At 46.9% G+C, this 19,369-nt stretch overlaps 1 protein-coding gene across 3 annotated transcripts in view; it reads right to left on the bottom strand.

Annotated features, from left to right (window-relative positions):
- Positions 1 to 18,503, bottom strand: part of LOC135900998 (monocarboxylate transporter 9-like) — a 38,333-nt gene extending 19,830 nt beyond the window's left edge. For 2 of the 3 annotated variants that reach the window (XM_065430628.1, XM_065430626.1), the window contains exon 1: positions 18,368 to 18,503. The gene's annotated coding sequence lies outside the window, so the exon portion shown is untranslated. Of the gene's footprint in view, positions 1 to 9,647; positions 9,850 to 18,367 lie in introns of all 3 variants that reach the window. The other variant, XM_065430627.1, reaches the window with a different exon arrangement.
- Between the last annotated feature and the right edge of the window lie 866 nt (positions 18,504 to 19,369).

The raw sequence follows: 19,369 nt of genomic DNA, 5'->3' as shown, positions 1-19,369 counted from the left end.
AAGACTGAAGCTTTGTGGAACACACCGATTTTCTCCAACTACCGTCTCCAACGGTTGGATCCTACATTGAAGCTGCAAATTTCATCGAACTTCTCCCGCCGTGATGCAACCTTACTCTGCCGTCTCTGGTTAGGGGTGGCTTTTACGAAAGCCTAATCATTTCTTATTGAAATGTCCGACACACCCATCTGTGACTCTGCGACACCGATCTGTGACACACTGAACTGTGAAGAGACGATTGAGCATGTGTTGCGTTTTTGTGATCTCTATGACAACGAACGCAACGTTGTTCAGAGGGTGTTAAACCGGTTGAGGCTGTCTACCAACCAGGAAAACCGGGAAAATCGGAAATTCTAAGGGGAATTTGAATAGTCTGGAAATACTCAGGGAAAATTCATGGTATTTTTGCTCCTATCGGAAAAAATTAGCTGTAACTCTATTGAAAGGGATCGAAAGACGTGTTTATGCTGGCTGCAGTAACAGAGGAATCGCAAAGAATCGTCATTGACGCCGTGGCATCGGCACGATGTATTGCCAGAGTAGTTAACGACCGATTTTCCAGACACCCGATTTTTCAGACATGCCCGATAATTCCCGCAGCTCTGCGGCACCACCACGTACTCCTTATAGTCAATGTATGTTGCCCTGACTGCAAGTCTGAAATGGCATTTATTAAAGCCACCACCACCGCCATTTTGATTATCTCGCCGCCTCGAACCGGCACTCTCGCACGCTCAAACGCTGGCAGCCGTAGCCAACACCGCGGCAACGTTAGGCCTAGCTGCTTCTACGTTCGCTATTAAGCTTCGTGCCGTGCGGTGCCGTGTTTTTCATTTAAAGAATTCGCCGCTTTCAGCTATGGCACCGAATCCGCCTTTGTAATCCTCGCGATTGGCTTCGAAGCTCGCAAAGCAGAACGCGTTGCGTAATGCCAGTTTCCGAAAGTTAGCTTCGCCTCAGTACAGCATTGTTAAGCGGTGAAGCATAACAAGCGTGGGAAGGGGCAATTGTCACGGGACACGGTATGTATTCCTTAATTTTACAAGCGTGCACCCACGTCTCCTGTCACAGTACGAGCACCAATATGTGTAATTAGTCTACTGGTAGGCATTAAGGGGGTATGGTAGGGTAAACCTCCCAGAATATGGCATTTGCAATCTCGGCGCAAAAAAATATTCTGCACTATCAGGAACAAAGCTGCTAAGGCACGACCTCGAGCACCCGCTCAAAGCGGTTTAAATGTCGCGCCGAAGTGTGCCGCGTGCCTTGGCGTTTAAGAATGGCGGGCAGAGGCTGGTTTGTTTATTATTGTCGTTCGCGGTTTTCTTCGTTATGGCGTGTTTTCTTTTTTGCTTGCGTGTGTGTGTGTGTGTGTGTGTGTGGTAAGTAAATGATTTGTACTAAAAATTACATGTTAATTAGAGGAAAGTGGGACATTGGATATTATATCTGTTTAGTTCAGATATAACCTATTGGTATTTCCAAAAGCACCGTAATGTCATCACATTCCTCTGCGTTCTTGCAGAGAAAAGGTACATCAAATAATTAAATACACCTGAAATTTCGGCAGTGCGCCACAGCAAAGGCAACTCCTCTAGACTCAAACAAAGTGTCTCATGTTGTACCCAAGAGCAACTTCTGCAAGCACGCCAAATTTGATGCGAATATCTGCAGGCGCATCTAAAGTTACACGTTAAAACAAACATGTACCATTTACCCTACCATACCTCCTTAAAATGTTTTTCGGACGCGCCAGTGGCAATTTTAGCTCTTAAGGGCATATAAGACATGCATTCATTTTTTGGGACTGCCAGATTTTTCGGATGTTTTTGCGGGCCCTAGGGAGTCCGAAAGATTGGCCGTTGACTCTACAACTGACCAAGAGGATGCTTCAAATGATCCATGGGGTGAAAGCGTGGCAGAAGGAGGATGAGAACAAAAAGGACCGACGCACTAAGGAATTAGCGGGAAAGGAAGCGTGCCGCCGCTTTGAATTAGCTTGAGCTCAAGAAACAAAGTGTTGGCTGACGCCGAGATGCAGGTGTGCCTCATCCAAAGCAAAATAAACTTTTTAAAGCAGTGAAACCCAACACTGACCTTGGGTACGGACGGAGAGTATGTAAGGACAGTTGAGCTTGACTTCCCAGCTGCTGAGAGAGACTCTTAGTTGTGACAAAGTTCAGGTGTCATACCGATGAGCTTGCTATCAATTGATAGAAATAGCTCATATTAAAAAATATTTACTTATGTATGCATCTCCTTTTCATTCGTATTTGAAAATGTTCGACTCAATTTGAAATGGGTTTGAGCATTTTTTTCGCTGTGCATTTTACTAACACCTTCTTTCTGTTTTCTTTTTAAATACAATAGATGTTACTCCTTACTGTTCAAATTGGATTAAGTCATTTTTTGTTTCAACACGCTTACAAGAGAGTGACAGCATCGGGCAACATGGTATCAGCCTGTCTTGACATAAAACAAAATTCTTGCTCATTCAGGCAATTTTGCAAAGGTGCTCAGGGAAAACCTGTAAGAATCTGGGAATTTGGGAATCTCAACTTGGTAGACACCCTGCGATTAGATAACAGACCATTTTAAGACACTAAGGTTCCCGGACCATGGGCCCATGCGTCACAGACTTACAAAGCGACGCGGGTACTGCTACGTTTCATGAAAGCGACTGGCCTAAGTGATCGGTTATAGGCGTGCATTCATGGACATCCACATGTACTAACAACCATAGTACCTACTTCTCCCTCCTTTTTTTCTTCCCTTAAACCCCTTCCCCTGTGTAGGGTAGCAAACCGGACGTGCGTCTGGTAGACCTCCCTACCTTTTCTTCCTTCCTTTTCATCCTCCTCATCCTCCATCAGTTTGAGCGCACAATATTAGGTTCACCACACGGGTTAAGTCATCCTGGCATCAAAGCAACACAGAAGCTTATCACAGACAGCTCCGTCTGGCCAGGGATCACCAAAGATGTTTGAAGCTGGGCAAGAAGCTGGCAATCATGCCAAGCCGTGGAAGCAGTAAAAGCGACCCGGCACACGCATTGAGCGGAGCCGCTTTTTCGATCACCAGCGCCGTTTCGATCACGTACATTCAGACCTGGTGAGATTTCTTCCGCCCTGCCAAGAGTTCAGGTACCTTTTCACGTTTGTAGAATGGTACGCAAGATAGCCTGAGGCGACGCCTCTACAAGACATCACGGCCGAAACAGTGGCCTAAGCATTTGTTGCTATGTCAGTGTCGCGGTACGGTTGCCCTTTGCGCATAACTACTGACCGAGGCCATCAATCCCAAAGCTCACTTTTTTTCTTCTCTGGCGAGACCGCTGGGTACGCGCTTTCATAACACCACGGCTCACCGCCCACAGAGTAACGGCATGGACGAGCGTCTCCACCGACAACTGAAGGCGTTATTGACCGCCGCGCTCGACGGACAGCACTCGGTTCAAAGGCTACCTTTAGTACGACTGGGGCTGCAAACAACAATCAAGGATGGAGTCAGTGCAGCCGAGATAGTCCATGGCTTAGCAAACCGCGTTCCAGGCCACTTTTTCGGCACCCATCAATACGCTTCGCCAGCGGCCATGCGGCTCTTAGAGATGCTACATTCCTGGCTCGACCAGCTTCGTCCTACAGCCCCACGTATCGCACGCGGGCCGGCTGTGTTTAGTTTCCCGGTGATGGACACTGTCACGCACGTCTTTCTGCGACGCTACTCCCGTTCCTGTGGTTTCACGTTGAAAGAAAGCTTTGAAAATTGACATTCGCGGCAAACGAGAGACAGTGTCGTGCAACCGCGCGAAAGCAGCCTATCTTGAACATTAACTCTTCCTTCCCTTCGCCATGTGCACCTAAGCCTCCGAAATTCTAAGAGGGGGGGAGGGGGGGTGAGTCCTTGTAGTGACCGTCCGTCACTTTATTGTCCCTGCTTCGTAGCAATCTAGTTCTCCTCCCTCCCCTTGCCTTGCGGTGAGGGTCATTGCCAGCTGATCTTTCTTAGAATAGAAGTGGTAGCCCGCCTACAGCGTCACCACAGCCACTTGGCAAACCTGCTTTTACTGTCGAATAAAGACGCTTGACTTTACGTTCTAAACCTGTGAAAACGTGTATTCCTTGCCTCCGCTAGACTGAGCTCCTAACGGTATCAATGGAATTAGCTGGGTACGTACCTTTGCGCACTTCCGTCATTTTTCCATAACGACAGACTTGAGAGATGTGCATAGTTTTCGCAAATAAATTGCAATAATGTTCTCGAGTTACCTGCTTTGCCTCCGTCTCAGTTACTGACCAGGTTTTGTTAAGACGTAAATTGTGGAATATGCAGAGCATGGTGGAAATTATTGACAGACAACCGAGACGAAGGCGTCGCGTTATCGACGTTCGTGAGCTAGTCTCTGGCACGAAAATTTCCTGTCGCAAGAAGTTACGTTCCAGGGGGAATGAAAAAATATGGGCGTTTAGGGGTTTTGCGTTCTTGGATGCACGAACTTCGGCCTTCGCGAGCTGCCAGAAAGTTTGAACCAGTGTCGATCGCGTTCAGCCAAGGTTGGACATAGGACAGTCGTCGCCGAGTTAGTGCTTCTTCTGCCGGCCCACCTGACCTTAAACTGAAGCCATGAGGACGAAGAAAACTCTTTTTGCAATTCAGTTTTGTCCAAGAGGATTTGAAATCAACCGTTCTTAATTTTGTGTAGCGCACGCTCAAAACGCTAGAAGCGGCGTCATGGTGCACTATCAACATCAGTACGTTGCCATTATCCACGGCTGTCAACCACGCTCGCCGGTGCTTCCGTAAATTAAACGTGCTTTCTTTAAATGAGCGATTATACGCGCAATGTTTTAATCTATGTCCGATTGATGGAACACGTGAATTGTGTGCATGAAAAGAGTACGAAATATGAGAAATAGTCAGCATTACAGCGCATATGCTGTATACGGTTTCCCGTTCGCTGTTGTCCGAGCTGTCCAGTTGCTCCTACGAGCGCAACCCATAACGAATCGATGGTGCCTATGTGCACAAAATCTTCTTGTTTTACTATGCTCTGAGAATATTTCGACGTACCGAGGCGTAGTTTGCATAATATTCTGCGCGAATTACGAGTGGTCTGTGCACTAGTCCATCTAAACAAACGTACCAGTTGGTGCTTGTACCTGTCACCAGCGCTGTTCGTGAGACATTGTGCTCTCCATAAACTGACATACAAATGTGCAATCAGTGCTCAAAGGCATCATATAGCAAGCATACTAAATGCTTGCTTGAGAAGGGGCAACACACCTAGAACAGCAAGGAGCAAGTGATAATTAGATCAGTGGCTAGGGCTATCATTGGTCTTCATCTTAGAGCACCATGGGCTGCGTTCGGCGACCGGCGTTAGCTAGTGACTGTCGTCGCGGCGAGTCAAATGCGAAGAATGATTCGTGGCCACTGAATTCTTTGAAGTCTCAGCTGCCACTGTCTTACAGCTCCGAAGTGCTGGTACCTCTTGACACTGTTACCCAAAGACATTGTTCTTACTGTCCGGCGCGGTCACGAGCCACGTGAGTGTCTGCTTTTCGCTGCTTTCGTTCTCCGCGCCGGCGCAGTCGATTTGCCTTAAATGGGCAACTCCGATGTGTTTTTAAGCATGTTAGGTCTTTGTCATCTTCAAATGGCACTGACAGTTCTTTCGCTAGTTAGGTGGTTCAGTTTGCTTAGAAACCCATCAATAACCTTAAACCACCAATAAAGGAAGTACCGAAACGGGTGGTTACTTCGTGTTAAGTCACGATAAGTCGACGACGTCAAGTCCTACACTGCCGTAATGTGAACACGCTCTACACGTGGTGCTAAAGCGAAAACAGCGAAGCGGACACCATCGCTGACGACACGGGGGGCTTTTTCAGCTTTTTTGAACTAAGCAGCAGCGATTTTAGCGACTATATGAGCGCTGAAGGATCACCGTTTGCGTTTGACCGGCCGCCGCTGCTCGAGGCATCTATAAGGTGCTCGAACTGAACACGTTCTGCTGCGGCACCAGGAAGAGAATCACTGGTTATCACGTCTGTCAATATGATGATTGTCAGCCATTGTCTCGTAGAAAGAGGAGCAAGCTTCGTCGTTTCTGGGCAAAGTGGCGGTGTAGTTTATGACGTCGCAGACACAGTGTGGTCTGTAAACAGTCATACATTCGTGGGCATGAGCCGGGAACACGCAACCGATCATTAAAAGCCATTTTTCAGAGAAATTATATGACTTGCGCTCGTATCGTTTCGCACTGATAATCAGAGTGCGAAAGAGAACGTATATTAAAAATTTTGGTTAAGGTGATTGGACATCGAAAAATTGACGGAGTCGCCCTTCAAGCGCATGCCGCGCTCGCGTGCCAGATATAACGTCACACGAAGGCGTTCTCTCGACTGTTCGGGCAGGTGTCGGTTTTATTTCTGCCCTTTTTTGCACATTTGAAATTACGTTCTCATTCGGGGAGAAATTTTACTGCCTAACGAGTGACAGGTGAGTCTCAGGGACATCAAACTGTCATTATCCTGACGAAGTCGAAAAGTTGCCGGAGTTACTCTTTAATGGCAGCAGCGTCATGGCTTTTCATACGTTCAATAAATTTCCTATAATTAACCTTCCCTTTTCTTTCGTCGCTGGGTGTGTCTTCATTCTTGGCCATGCCCTAGGATAGGTATATGCCACTGTGACGTAAATAGTAGAAAATCTGTAAATGTATTAATTGCGTAAGAATTTCTATGCCTATCCAACGAGGAAACCCGTCCGTCAGGTAGGACAAATCGCTGTCAAGAAATTAACGTATAAAAAAAATAAATGCAAAAGAATTCACCGATATTACGATACTCCCTAATACAAATTTTGAGCGCAGCTTTATGCGCGTTTTCATTTCACGACATTTTGGCTGGCGAGGACAATCTGTCTCGTGCGGCACATTGCAAAAGGAGCGAAGTGTGGCGCGGTTGCCTCGCTCAACTGCTTCGACTAAGCGTCTCCTTATGCGCCAGATATGTCACCAAGTGTCCATCAATCCTGTATTTCGCAGGCGTGTGAGAAGAATGCGCAACAGATTCACTGCAATTATTTTGATGGCGGTGCGGTGAACGGGCGAGCGCGGTAGCGCTTGCCGGCGCAGTATCAGACTCCCTGAAAAGGAAGCTGGTGCATGGGGGTGTGCAGTGATTTGCCGTCAGACTATAGCCTCAGCCACATATGCATGATGTGCGATCATGCCGTGAGTTGAACGCACTTAATTCTATCATTTTTTTTTTCATTTATTCTAAGCTTTGCTTGCTCTTCGCTCTCGAAGGACGCCGTAATTGAAAAGCACAGCCATTTCGGTTGCACCCTTGTCTCAGCGTAAGGACTTCTTGCCTAAGCAGTTGCGCACAAACAGCGCAGCTTAGCGACTTCTACCCGTGGTACTCAACCATCCTTTGCCGAAAGTCTGCGAGGCGGCCTCAGAGGCCTCTGGAATTCCACGGTATCATTGTTCATCATCGTATATTTGGTTTTCAAAGGATATTGCCATGAAGCCTTATTGTAGAGCCAGTAGGAGCGTTTCCAAACGATCCAGAACATGTAGCATGGTCTTAGCAAACGGCACCTGTAGCCCGCAGAGGAGTGAGCGCATCGCAGTTAGGAGGTAGTCTCTTTGTTTTCATTTTCTTGCCTATCAGACTCAACCACTTTTGCATAAGCATAACCCGACGCGTTCGTGCCTTACTGTTTGGGTGGCAGCGATGGCCATTCTTTGTCAGATTCGGTGGGTGGGAACGTGGAGTCTAAGTAGCGCCTCAGTTCCACCTACTGCTACCGAAGAAGGTATCTGGGGCTCGCACCTTGATGGCAGAAGAAAACCTGGCAAGCGAGGAGTTCGGCAAGCGGTCGATGGTCCATCTGTTTAAGGGAATACTCTCGTCTTGCTGCCGTCCGCGTCGCGACCGGCGTCTTCGGCGGCGTGTTCGTGTAGCAGCCAGCCTTTGAGTGAAGTTGCCCGCAGCCTCTTTCGGAGCACACATGTTTCGTCCTAATTTTGTGGCAGTCTTTTGATGTCGATTCGTGCAGACTGGCGCAGTTTGTACATTTTAGGTCTATTGCATTGCATCTGTGCTTTTGAGGACACCCTCCATACCAATCGCATGTTACATCGCCCTTGCAAACCGCGCTCAGGTATTCTACATTCAAATATTTGCGGCATTGCACCAATTTTGCGCCGTAAGAACACATGCGATGTCTTAATAGACAGTTTTAGTTACACGTACGTAGAGGCTTCACGTACGCAAACGTGAAAAGCCTACGTACCTTACGTGCACACCATCTGAAACGCTTTTAGTTACACGTACGCGACGCACGCCAAAAGGGACCCCGTAGCTCATTCTATCGGGAAATGTGAACACGGCGGTAGCCAATTCAATCCTGTCGCCGTGTTTCGATGCGAGCCGTCTCCGCGCGCGCGGCCCGCTATCGCTTGTTCGTGATCTCGCGGAACTCCCTCGCGAAGCTGTCTACGTGCGCAAGAAACGCACGCAAAGAATTGAATCTCACGTGCGTCCGTGAGACGCGCGCGCGCCCGCTACGTTCTACGCATGCGGACTGCTCACACGTAGAAGCTCTACGTACGCAAAGCCTCTACGTACGTGTAACTAAAACTGTCTACTGTCCAACCTTTACGTAATCAGGTAAGGCTTCAGAGTCAAAGCCTAGTTTTACACACCGAAACTGACAGAAGCTGTGAATGTCCATTATTTGTGCAGTATAGTTCAAAACCCTCTCGAAGTCAGTGTCTTTGATTTGCTTATCCACGTCAGAGGTAACATCAGCCTTCTTTGCCCATGACACGACTTTCAGAAACTGTTAGAGCGTTGAGCGATTTCCTAGTGCGCATGATCTCACTAGTTCCTTGTGAATAGTGCTACTTGAGTGACGTAAATTATGCTTCCCGACAACGCCATGATGATTTTGTCGTACCAATGGCATTTTATTTATTCGATGTGCTTTTCCTTATTTTAGCTGATTGTAATAGCATCACAATTTTTTCCTGTCACAGACTTGTACGCTTTTCATTGAACTGATGAATCTGCATTAGATATATGCCGAGTTTATACGCATCAAGCACATATTATACGGAGAATCTGATTTATGCATGCGTAGGTTTGCAGTTGATATCAAGTCCTTTGTATATTTATAGAGCGCATTTGGGGCGCTTCATTCTGTGCAGCTGTGAGAGCTTTTCATTATTTCAGTTTCATTTTCTATTTACACTTTGCTATCGTGCAGTGTGTTTAGGTGTGTGTGTTTGTTTAGTTATAATTTTGGCACAGCGGGCTCTTCAGCTGCCGAACTTCTCGTATTGTCGCAGCTAGTGAACAACAACTAAGTGTTGTAAATAAAGGTGCGTTCCACAGTACAGTAGCTCGCTGCACTCCTTGCTTGAACGCTAATCGCGTTAACGTAGACGGGCATTGTGATGTGCGTTCTGCCAAATTTAAGGCTTATCGCGCGATTTTTTTTTTATAAAACCTTCACATATAGCTTTCATCAATGTTTGATGCAACCCACTAGGAGACTGCAACAAATATGAAGTGACCGGAAATGAGTAAAAGGGCGCTGTACGGGACTAATGAAACAGTGGCACCACTCACCTGACGAGTGTGACACGCATGAGAGGATGCCAGTGGGCTACGAGGCTGCCTCTCTGTCAACTCCAAATTCTTCAATGAAGGAGACATAGAAGAACCCGGAGTTCATCATCATCACCGCCATAAAGAAGGCGGTGAAGCAGGCGGCCCCGGCTATGCCCCAATTTCTGTCCATTTATGTTTTACAGGACATCAAGCACGGACACTGCGTGGAAAATTGTTGTTATTCACCCAGTGGTCGGGACTCGTGGCGCATGCCTGCAGTGGGGGATTGGCCACAAATTGAGGGGTTAATATGACCGGATGAAAGCAGGACATTTAGATATTTGGAAGTTGAGACTTAGAAAGGAAAATTCTAATGTGCGGAAAAAAGGTAAATATATAAATCCACAGTCAACACAAAACAACGAATTAAGAAATAAATTATGCAGATCTATTTTACATGTTGGGGTATTAAAATCGAAGCTTTCGCAGAGAGATTAAATCTATGTCAAGCAGTTGGATGTATTCTGCACGGAATTTCGCACCCTAGCGATTACCTGCCTGCCAGCGAAGGCGATAAAACGCGTAGACCCCCAACTAAGGGACTTACGTGGCCGTGCATTATGCGGCCTCCGAGGTTGGCCCGCTTTGCTATGGCACTGCATGCAGGGTCGGCCCGCCGACTAGAATGGACCGATCCTTGAAATAGTGCCACAGTAAACTGCGCTTGACTCGACGAGAGATGGAATTGCATATTTCTCAAGCCCCAAATCCTAAAAGCGTACTCATCGAAAAGATTGATTTTTAAAGGAATTGTGCCCTTGCTGACGCATATATATATTGCAAGATAGAATATTTAGGTGTCTATGGGCGAATCACTGAGCAATTGCGTGGGAAAAAAGTCCAGGAGCCATGACACAATTAAGGCTAGTAAGGATAGTAATGCTACCGTACTATCGTGAGCAATATGAGCGGGAACACTGGAGCGCGTGTCAGATAGCCTGGAACACTGCTATGGGCGATACGTGACGGCCGCCGTCGGATGTTTAATAATAGTTGGCACTCCCCCCAGGCGTCTCTAATACAAAGTGCGGAACTTCGCTTCGCCAGCGCACATTGATAAAAATGTTTGATATTGCGGTTATTGATAGCATTCCGCACCGAAGCGTGGCCAATAGCAGCGCCCTTTTGAAACGTAAACATTCGAGAGCTACTTCCCTGGCAAATCTGTCCGTCTATCTGGAACTCGTGACGCGGTGTGCCCCATAAGATAAACATCAGGTCCTCTGAGGGTATATGTGAAAATACCTTACGCCGTAATACCTTACGTCACGTAATGCCGTAAGCTGCCGTTTTCTACAAACGCAAGCGGGGTGGGAGTGTCAACAGTTAGCGGAAGAGCGTCCCCCTTGCTCCTCCGTTTTCGACAGTGCCATCCGCGTATCGCTCTGACTCCGTTCGAAGGGTATTTGCCACGCCTTTGCGTGTTTCCACTCATATTGCTCACGATAGTACGTATCAGCATTCCTGCAAGACAGCACCACCCAACCACGATGGTAAATGTTTAGGACTGTTTGCAAAGAATGGCCTGACTTTATAATGTGTGCGTGCGTGTGCTTGTTGGGGAGGGGGGGGAAGCGGTATGATCCGTCTAATATGGTAATAGGTTATATTGAATGAGGTAATTCTGGACCGACAAGCACACATTACTGTGGCTGAATTCGGTAGGGTGAAGCGGTGTTGGCAGTAATATTTTTCTGATTGCAGAAAAACGTGTACGTGATACAACGTAATCGTCCGTCTCCGCTTCACCACAACATGAGCACAATGGTAGGGAAACCAGTTCAGGCGTGTTTGAATAGCTGCTCAATATAGGTATGCGGCAGTGGAGCCTCGTGATGGATGCTATTTGTTTTCGTGTTTGACAAAATATCTCTGTGCCAGGGGCTTAGAAGATGTCAGTAATTTGCAGCTTTAGTGATTGCCGAGCCTGACAATGCCTTCACAATGACACTCCTACAAAACCTAGTTGCAGTGACATAGGCAGGCAAAAGACTAAAAGGGAGAATCCGGCCGCCTTGCCTAAAGAATCTGTAATTTATCAGTAGTCCTTTATGGCTAGATACGCAAATTAAATGGGCACTTAGGTATCCATCTACCAATGTTTTGAACCATCATAACGTGAGTTACAAGAAGAGTAAGGAATGTACACAAAAATGAGGAATCAGTGACCATCACGGCTGATATAATGAATGTACCTAATTTCCGTACAGTGAGCATCACTGCCATGAATTCAGCCAGAAAGATAGGTATAAAATCTAGCAGCCAAAGAGAAGACGTCCAGTCAGGAATAGGGTAAAATATAGCAACACCTGACTTTTCTTCACACTGAGAAGCATCTGTCGCAACGGCGATTTTCGCTTGAAGGCTCTGCAGATGATCTCGCATTGTACCGTCATGAATAGGATCAGGAATTAATTTTTAATTATTAGAAAAAATGTCACCGAGACGAATAGAAATAGCAGCAGAGCTCTTGGGAGTAGGAGTACATCGCAATTTGCGGACGCTCAAGGGATCAAGTAATTGTTGAAGGAATGTAGTTTTTAGAGTAGGTAACAGCGGCCAGTTAGCACTAAAAAGTACCACAGGCTTGGTAATAAAGCCCATTCGAGAACGTCGTAACAGTCGCTCTTCATTTCCGGACAATGTCTGCACTGTCAAAAGGTTGAACAAGCACGAAACAAAAGGAACTTACAATTCTAGATGAACATCAACATTCGCAACAATGTTAGGAAGGCCGAGACACAAGCGCAATGCTTCTCATTCTAAGATGATCAGGGGGCTCGTCATTTGGGCTGGAAGTCCAGAGAACACAGTGTAATCGTGTTCTAATACGGGAGGAATTTACGTACGATATATTATTAGGAATGTGTCTCTGTTCACTCCCATTCGGCGATTACTCAGCCTACGCAAAATGCCAATTGCAGGAGTACATTTGCCACTAACATAAGCTATGCGTGGGCACCAGTTAAGAGAGGCGTCTCAATCACCCCAGCGTATTTAATATACTCTATACTTGTGCTATGTCGTGAAGATGGGGACACAATGAGATAGGTACTAAGTCGCGTAACGGCAAAACGAGAATTGCACATTTCCTGGAATTGAGTGAAAAATTGTTGTTATCCAGCCACCGCTGCAGAAATGTAACTTTGCAATGGTTAATTAAGAGGTGGATTTCCTTTTCAGATGCGAAAATTGCAATGTGGTCAGCATAAACATGAGTAATTACTTCTTCAATGCAGGGAATTCAGCTCTCCAAAATAACAGAAAGCACCAGGGAAATGACTGAACCTTGCAGTACTCCTCTGGTTTGTTTGTACATAGAAGAGAAGCTGCTTTCATAGCAATAGAATTATCTTTACCTGAGGAATGAGTAAACCCACGCAACTACACGCTTCACAAAACCACAGGAGCTCAGCCGATTCATGAAAACAGCGTGTTACAGGATGTACTATGATTTCATATCGAAAGTCGCTAATGCAGCCTATTGATGATGACTCCAAACGAGTTGTGCGCCGCTCTACAAATCAACATGGACATGCCAGATGGTGCTGGCGGACCAGAAATACCAATTTGGTAGGGAATAAAAATTGAAATATCAGTAACACATTTTACGATGTGCAAGCGAAGAATCCTCTGACTAAATTTTACTATGTTTGAGATAAGCGCAATTGGTTTTTATGTTCTCCAAAGCAAGCCCTTCTTTTCGTATCTTAGCTAACATTATTACTTTGGCAAGCTGTCACTGTAAGGGAATTCGTGCAGTTTAATTGAAAACCTTATCAAGTCATAAAACGGTAGCCCATTACTGTAGCAACATGTTTAACATGGCATTTGGTACTCCTTCAGGACCAGGCTGCATTCGGCAAGTACATTAGCATTTCATTTAATTCAAATAATAAAATCAGCGGGAAGCCATCTGAAGGATCTAATGCAAAATGGGTAGCAGGAAGACAAGCTGCACAGTGGTTTTCTGAACTTTTGGCAATCTCTTCTACAGAAGCGCACATTCCTATACTCACGCGTACGCTCGTCATTCAACCAGCGACAAGCGGTGCTTTTAGCCGATGGAATGACATATTCAGTTTTCTTCCCAGAGCCCTCTACAGCTGCTCAGTATGACAGTAGCAAGTTTTGTAAACGGCTGAACGCAGGCACGTCTGAAATTCTGTGTTGTTCAGAAATGTGCATGCTTGGCAATCTAAGGATGTTATTGGGCAAGTAATTGCGAAAGACAAAGAAAGATTGTCACTGTTGGTTGCGGAGTCAACTGCGAACCACGACGAAACAATCAGCCTAGCGCTAGAGAGCGTTAAATTTAGCACTGAACGAGACTGAACTCGAGCAAATGTTACATATCCTGCATTCCTACCTCAAATAATAATGTCATTACTGCATTCCCATTGTCGCATACCAAAAAACGTCTTTCTACAGACAACAGGTGTGCGAATTCCAGCTCCCTGCAAGGAAAATTTGCCTTCTACAAGCAGCCACTGCACTATCAAGGTGAAGTGTAACTTGCACACCGGTGGAGATATAAGCATGTATAATTGAAAATGAATGATGCCTCGAAATGCAGAAACATAATGCCAAAATTTCGCCTTCGGAAACGACGATATGAGAAGCAATCCTTGCCTTATCGAGATTGAAAGAAGTGCCACTCTGCCACCGCCTCGTGACTGGTGATCTAGTTCGAGAGACCGAAAGCATATCAAACAAAAATTCTTTTTATGTGTGAGCAGGCAACGACGAGGCCCACGCCACGGCTGGAGCTCTCACACGCCGAGCCGCTGCAGATTATGTGGCCGCCGCCCCCGCCCCCCAGAGCGGGGCATCGCATCTGCCTGATCGGAACACTACAACAGAAATGCGGCAACAAGAATCACAATGGGCGTGGAGTGATCGCTTGACAACGTTCAGAGACCTCACCCAACACTACAGACTCTAAAGACGCACATTCCCGCCACCACACAAGTTAAACAGAAATGAGGCTGTGACTTTACGCTTGCTCCAGACGCACCTACTCTAGCCCCGTGGCCCTACATCACTGCTACCCGGGTTTATATCCAACAGATGCCTGTAAAGCTTGCGGACAGCGAGCAACGCTGCGACACATGTTCTGGGAATGTGCCGGCAACCACGGTAATGGGATCACATCCGTTCGCGACGCGTCCGTAATCGCGGCCGTTACCACAGTACGGGAAGCCTCGAGCTCGCTTCTTCCCGACGCCGCCGCTGCTGCGGGGGCCGCCGGGGGCCTTCTCCATCGGCGTCGCCGCCGCTGGGAGGCGGCTCTCAAAAGTTCAGAGTTGGCAGACCAGCTCTGGGCCGTCCGGCGAGCCAAAGATGCCGCCCGAGTCCAAGGACTTCGAGCCGCCACCTGAGGCCACCACAACAAAACTGCCACACTATTCATTAATAAAGTTTCTTCTTTCTCTATCTGTGAGCAAACTTTCGTAAGAAATATAATGTCTGGGCTATGTCAACTAGATAGGCATGCCAATCTGTGGAAAGGGAGAAAATAAAGTGATTGCTTCACTGCAACACTTTCAACTGTCCGACGGTGTTGAAGACAGGTGAATGAGGCAAGTACCCACTTCAGGTTCTTTCTTTAAGCACAGGCGATCGCTGACTATTCTTTTTTTCATTTTGTCTTCATAGCCATAGAAATTGTGGATCCCACGCATATGGGAGCTATAACATCAAGTTCTATATCTGTGACACTACAGGAGCTTGAATGGGAGGATTGATGCTGGCCTGATCCCACTAGTGAAGTATATGCTCGTTGACTGGTCTATATGTGTAGAAGCCGTCTCTACCACGTGATTAGGCATTTGAGTGGCGGCACCAGATGCTAGTGATTGCAGCGGTGCTGTAGGGATCTGTAGGATTTGTATCATCTGATTGGAAATGGTTGGCGTCAAACTCTCAGATAGGCCGGATATCAATTTATTCATAGCTTTAGTCATTGTATTTTCTACAGCAGAAGTCGGTTGCTTAAGGAAGGTTAATATTGATGTCTGAAGTGTTGAACGCTTAACACGAGGGTACCCAAAGGCACTATCTTTGATGCACTAAGTTTCTCCTCAGGTAATTAAACCTTAAATTCCATTTACGTCCTCCTGGGCTATGCCACGATCTCCAAAAATTGCGACATTGCAGTGGACGCTACTTATGTGGTTCCACACGAAGGACAATGGGCCGCACCTTTAGTTCTGATGGATATCTAGTGCCCACAAATGCATAAGTGATTGATTCAGCAAGAACGCTCAAATGAATTATAACGCAACTGCAGCCGGAAATAGCGATGACCTCAGCTGTGGAGAGCTTGTGTAGGGTTTCAACAGGACTTAAGTCGGAATCTGCGCCCCGTACAAGGCTTTTAGTGCACTCAAGGTGAGGCACGTAAAAGCTCTCACCGGTATGGAAGCGTATTTATGCGCATTTCAGTAGATCTTCAGAACTACTCTCGTTCGGTGAGCTAAACACTGTACTTCTCCATCCTAGCAATCGGACGTCAGTGGTCGTTTGGAAGTAGTTGGACATTACCTTTTAGTTCCTTCTGCACAGCTCGTCTGCTCGTGAGCTTGATGGAAACTACATTCTTAGTCACAAGTGCAACGGGAATACTGCTGACACTACCGCGAGAAAGCCTAAAGGAAAATTATTGGTTGGTAGACATGCTGACTGGTCGGAACGAGCTTGGCCAGGGGAACTGGTCGACATCAAGGAAAGAAGGCTGATGCAAAACATGGATCCAGATCAATTATGGACTCAAGTTAGAAAAGTGAAAGCACCTGATACTTTGCCAAAATACCACTGCAGGTTGAATCAGTCTCGTACTTCAGATACAAAAGCATCTACTTTTTCTTTTATCCTTGAGCGCAAGTGCCATGCAGCTTTGTTTTCATGATGATTCGTAATTGTCACTGGCTATATAGATATAATATTTAGCGCATAGATAAGAGAGGCCGACAGTTGCTGGCAGACTGCAGTCGAAGTGTTCACCAACCAGATCTGCCCACAGTGTTGGTAGGTGGTGTCGTCGAACAGGTCTATTAAGAAACTGAAGAGGCCATGAAAGTAATGCCACCGATGTAAGTTTATTATAACTGCATACTACGCTGTTCACATAGTATTCTTGTGGCCCAGCTGGTGAAACTTACTTGGAAAACAAGCACCCGTCTCTCTATACCTCCTTTTGGTTCCGTATTGTCTGCATCATTCTAAATTATGCTGTGTAAGCACGCCAGAAAACGAAAACGCGATCAGTAAGAAGAAAACGTAATATGACCGGCAAAGAAATTGCAGGCGTCTCTTTCATAGAGTGCGCTGTGATGTGTCCTTGATGAAACCAATAGTTCAGCGGCAAAGTTTCCAGTCAAGTAAAAACACGTTGACGAGAACTTCGACTACCTAGCCAAGCCGAAAAATAAACGTTTCGGGCTTTGTGCGGAACTTTCGTTCTAATAATACGACCAACACAGAAAAAGATCTTATATATGTTTTAGCACGTGACGAAATCATTAAGCATAGCTGATGCTGAATTCCTCGGTGCGCTATTAGGAATGTTCGGAGAAATGCGGGTGATGAAGGCCTCCATAAAGTTCACGGAGTCTAAGGTCTAAAAGCAGGACTTGGGCTGTGAGAGACGCTGGGGCGGACGCCTGCGGAATGATTGTAACATCTCGAGCTGCTTTATTTCTCGCCATGAAGGAACCAAGTCTTTATCCCAGAGGGGCGCTTGCCCGGATCACCTGACGAGAAACGCCTCGAGTCACAACACACACACATCCTATTTATTTCAATCAATTAAAAAAAATAGCTGTGGCTTAGCTAAGGTTACGCCCAGGATGCGAAGTATACTAGCCTTTATTTTAACGCGACAGCGTTAAGGAGCGGTGTTGTCCGTGTTGGTGTCTGCGGCGTTGCACTTCATGAATAAATCGTTGTCGCGCCGAACGCTGCGTTGCTCGACGCTCACCGCGTCCGATGCGGGGGGCGACGCCGCGAGCGACGGCGCGAGTTGGAGCCCCGTTTCTCATCTGTCTTGACGTCACGGTGTCACGTGGTATTGAAGGCGACACCGCCGCGCCTGAGGAGCTGGGTTGAGCTCTCGTAATATGCTTCGCATAAAAGATGCCAGAAAGGGGCACGACATCGTCTTGGCGCTCGCGGCACATGGCTCTACACAGCCGCAGCACGGCAAGACATTCTCGGCAGCACAAGCAAGCACGGCACATTGAAAACATCCCACAAGCAACCAGACCAAATGAAAATCTAAAGTAAGCAGGTGTCTGGGAAACACGCTCTGGAACACAACAGTTCGCAAGAAACACATTGCAACAGACAGCGTCGGAATGAACGCTCGCTACGCGTTCTACCTAAATAACAATTTTCGCTGGTTCCTTGCGTGATATGTTGCAACAAACTGTCATTTGCGAGTAGCACCGATGACCGATTTCTTCCTATTGTGTTTTGCTTGGCGCCTAAGACAGGCCTATGGGTTCTATCTAGCACATAACCTACGAGCCGCCTCAGAGCCAGCTACCACTTTCAAGTCATCATGCTAGCGAGATGAATCCTTGCCACTATCACTGGAGCCTCACTGGGAAACTCGAAGTCGGGCGTCTCTAACAGACACTTCCAGGTGCGTTACTTGGGGCCAGTGACGGTCTTACCAGAGCAGGAAGTCCGAAAGCTCAGCCGCAGTGCCCGTGACGACGCCCAGGCTGAAAGCGGGTTCTATGCGGCAGGTGCAAGCTTTGTCGGCGTTTATAAATGCTAGCGCCAAGGTCATGCATATGCGAAGCACGCTTTGCACGGGGAGCGCGCAAAGCATTCTGCCGTCCAGCTGTCGGCTGCAGCCGTACGCATTTCCTGCATGTGTGCGCTGATATCTGTGGTCACACAGCGTCCAAGCATGCGCAATCATGACTCACATCCGTGGGCACCTATGCCACGGAAGCATCGTGGGCTTCACGCCCTCATCCTAAGTAGTAGATCCTAAGTACTCGAACTCCAGCTTTGTCGTCCCACTCTCGTCATGGGATGGTCGTCAGAATACGGTCGTCTTACAGTCGTCATGCAATTGCTGTCACGCCACTGGAGTGACGCAGTCGTGGTCGTTCAGTCATCGTCCTACTGTCGCTGCATCCGTTTTCATACCGTCTTGGTCATGAACTCGTGGTCCTGCCATCTTTGTCATTCTAGTTACGTCATTCGGTTGCATTTATACCGTCGTCACGTCATTGTCATCATACACTCGTCCTCATCGCATTGTCTTCATGTCGTCGTCTTCACATGGTTGTCGTAATGCCATCGTCATCATTTAATAATCGTCCTATAGTCATGCCGCTGCCGTCACATCGCCTTTGTCGTTCCATCGACGTCATTCCTTCTTCGTCATTCAATCGCAGTCGCTGTGTAGGCGTCACACAATTGTCATGCTGCTATGCGCATGCGTGGCCTTGGCAAGCCAGTGTCATGGTCAAGTGGGACGACGGGGAGTATGTCGCATGTAGCCGACGCAAAGAAATTCTCAGAATGACCACTTCAGATCTTAAATAAACTTCGCTTCAGAAATACTGTGTGTCGCTACACTGCTCTCATGATAATCGCATCACCATCGATAGTCACCGTGAGATGATTTCTGCCATAATTTTTCTAAGTAATAGTAGAAA

Source organism: Dermacentor albipictus, chromosome 2, assembly GCF_038994185.2.
Source record: "Dermacentor albipictus isolate Rhodes 1998 colony chromosome 2, USDA_Dalb.pri_finalv2, whole genome shotgun sequence".
NCBI lineage: Eukaryota > Metazoa > Arthropoda > Arachnida > Ixodida > Ixodidae > Dermacentor > Dermacentor albipictus.
This window is presented reverse-complemented; position numbering and strand designations above follow the sequence as displayed.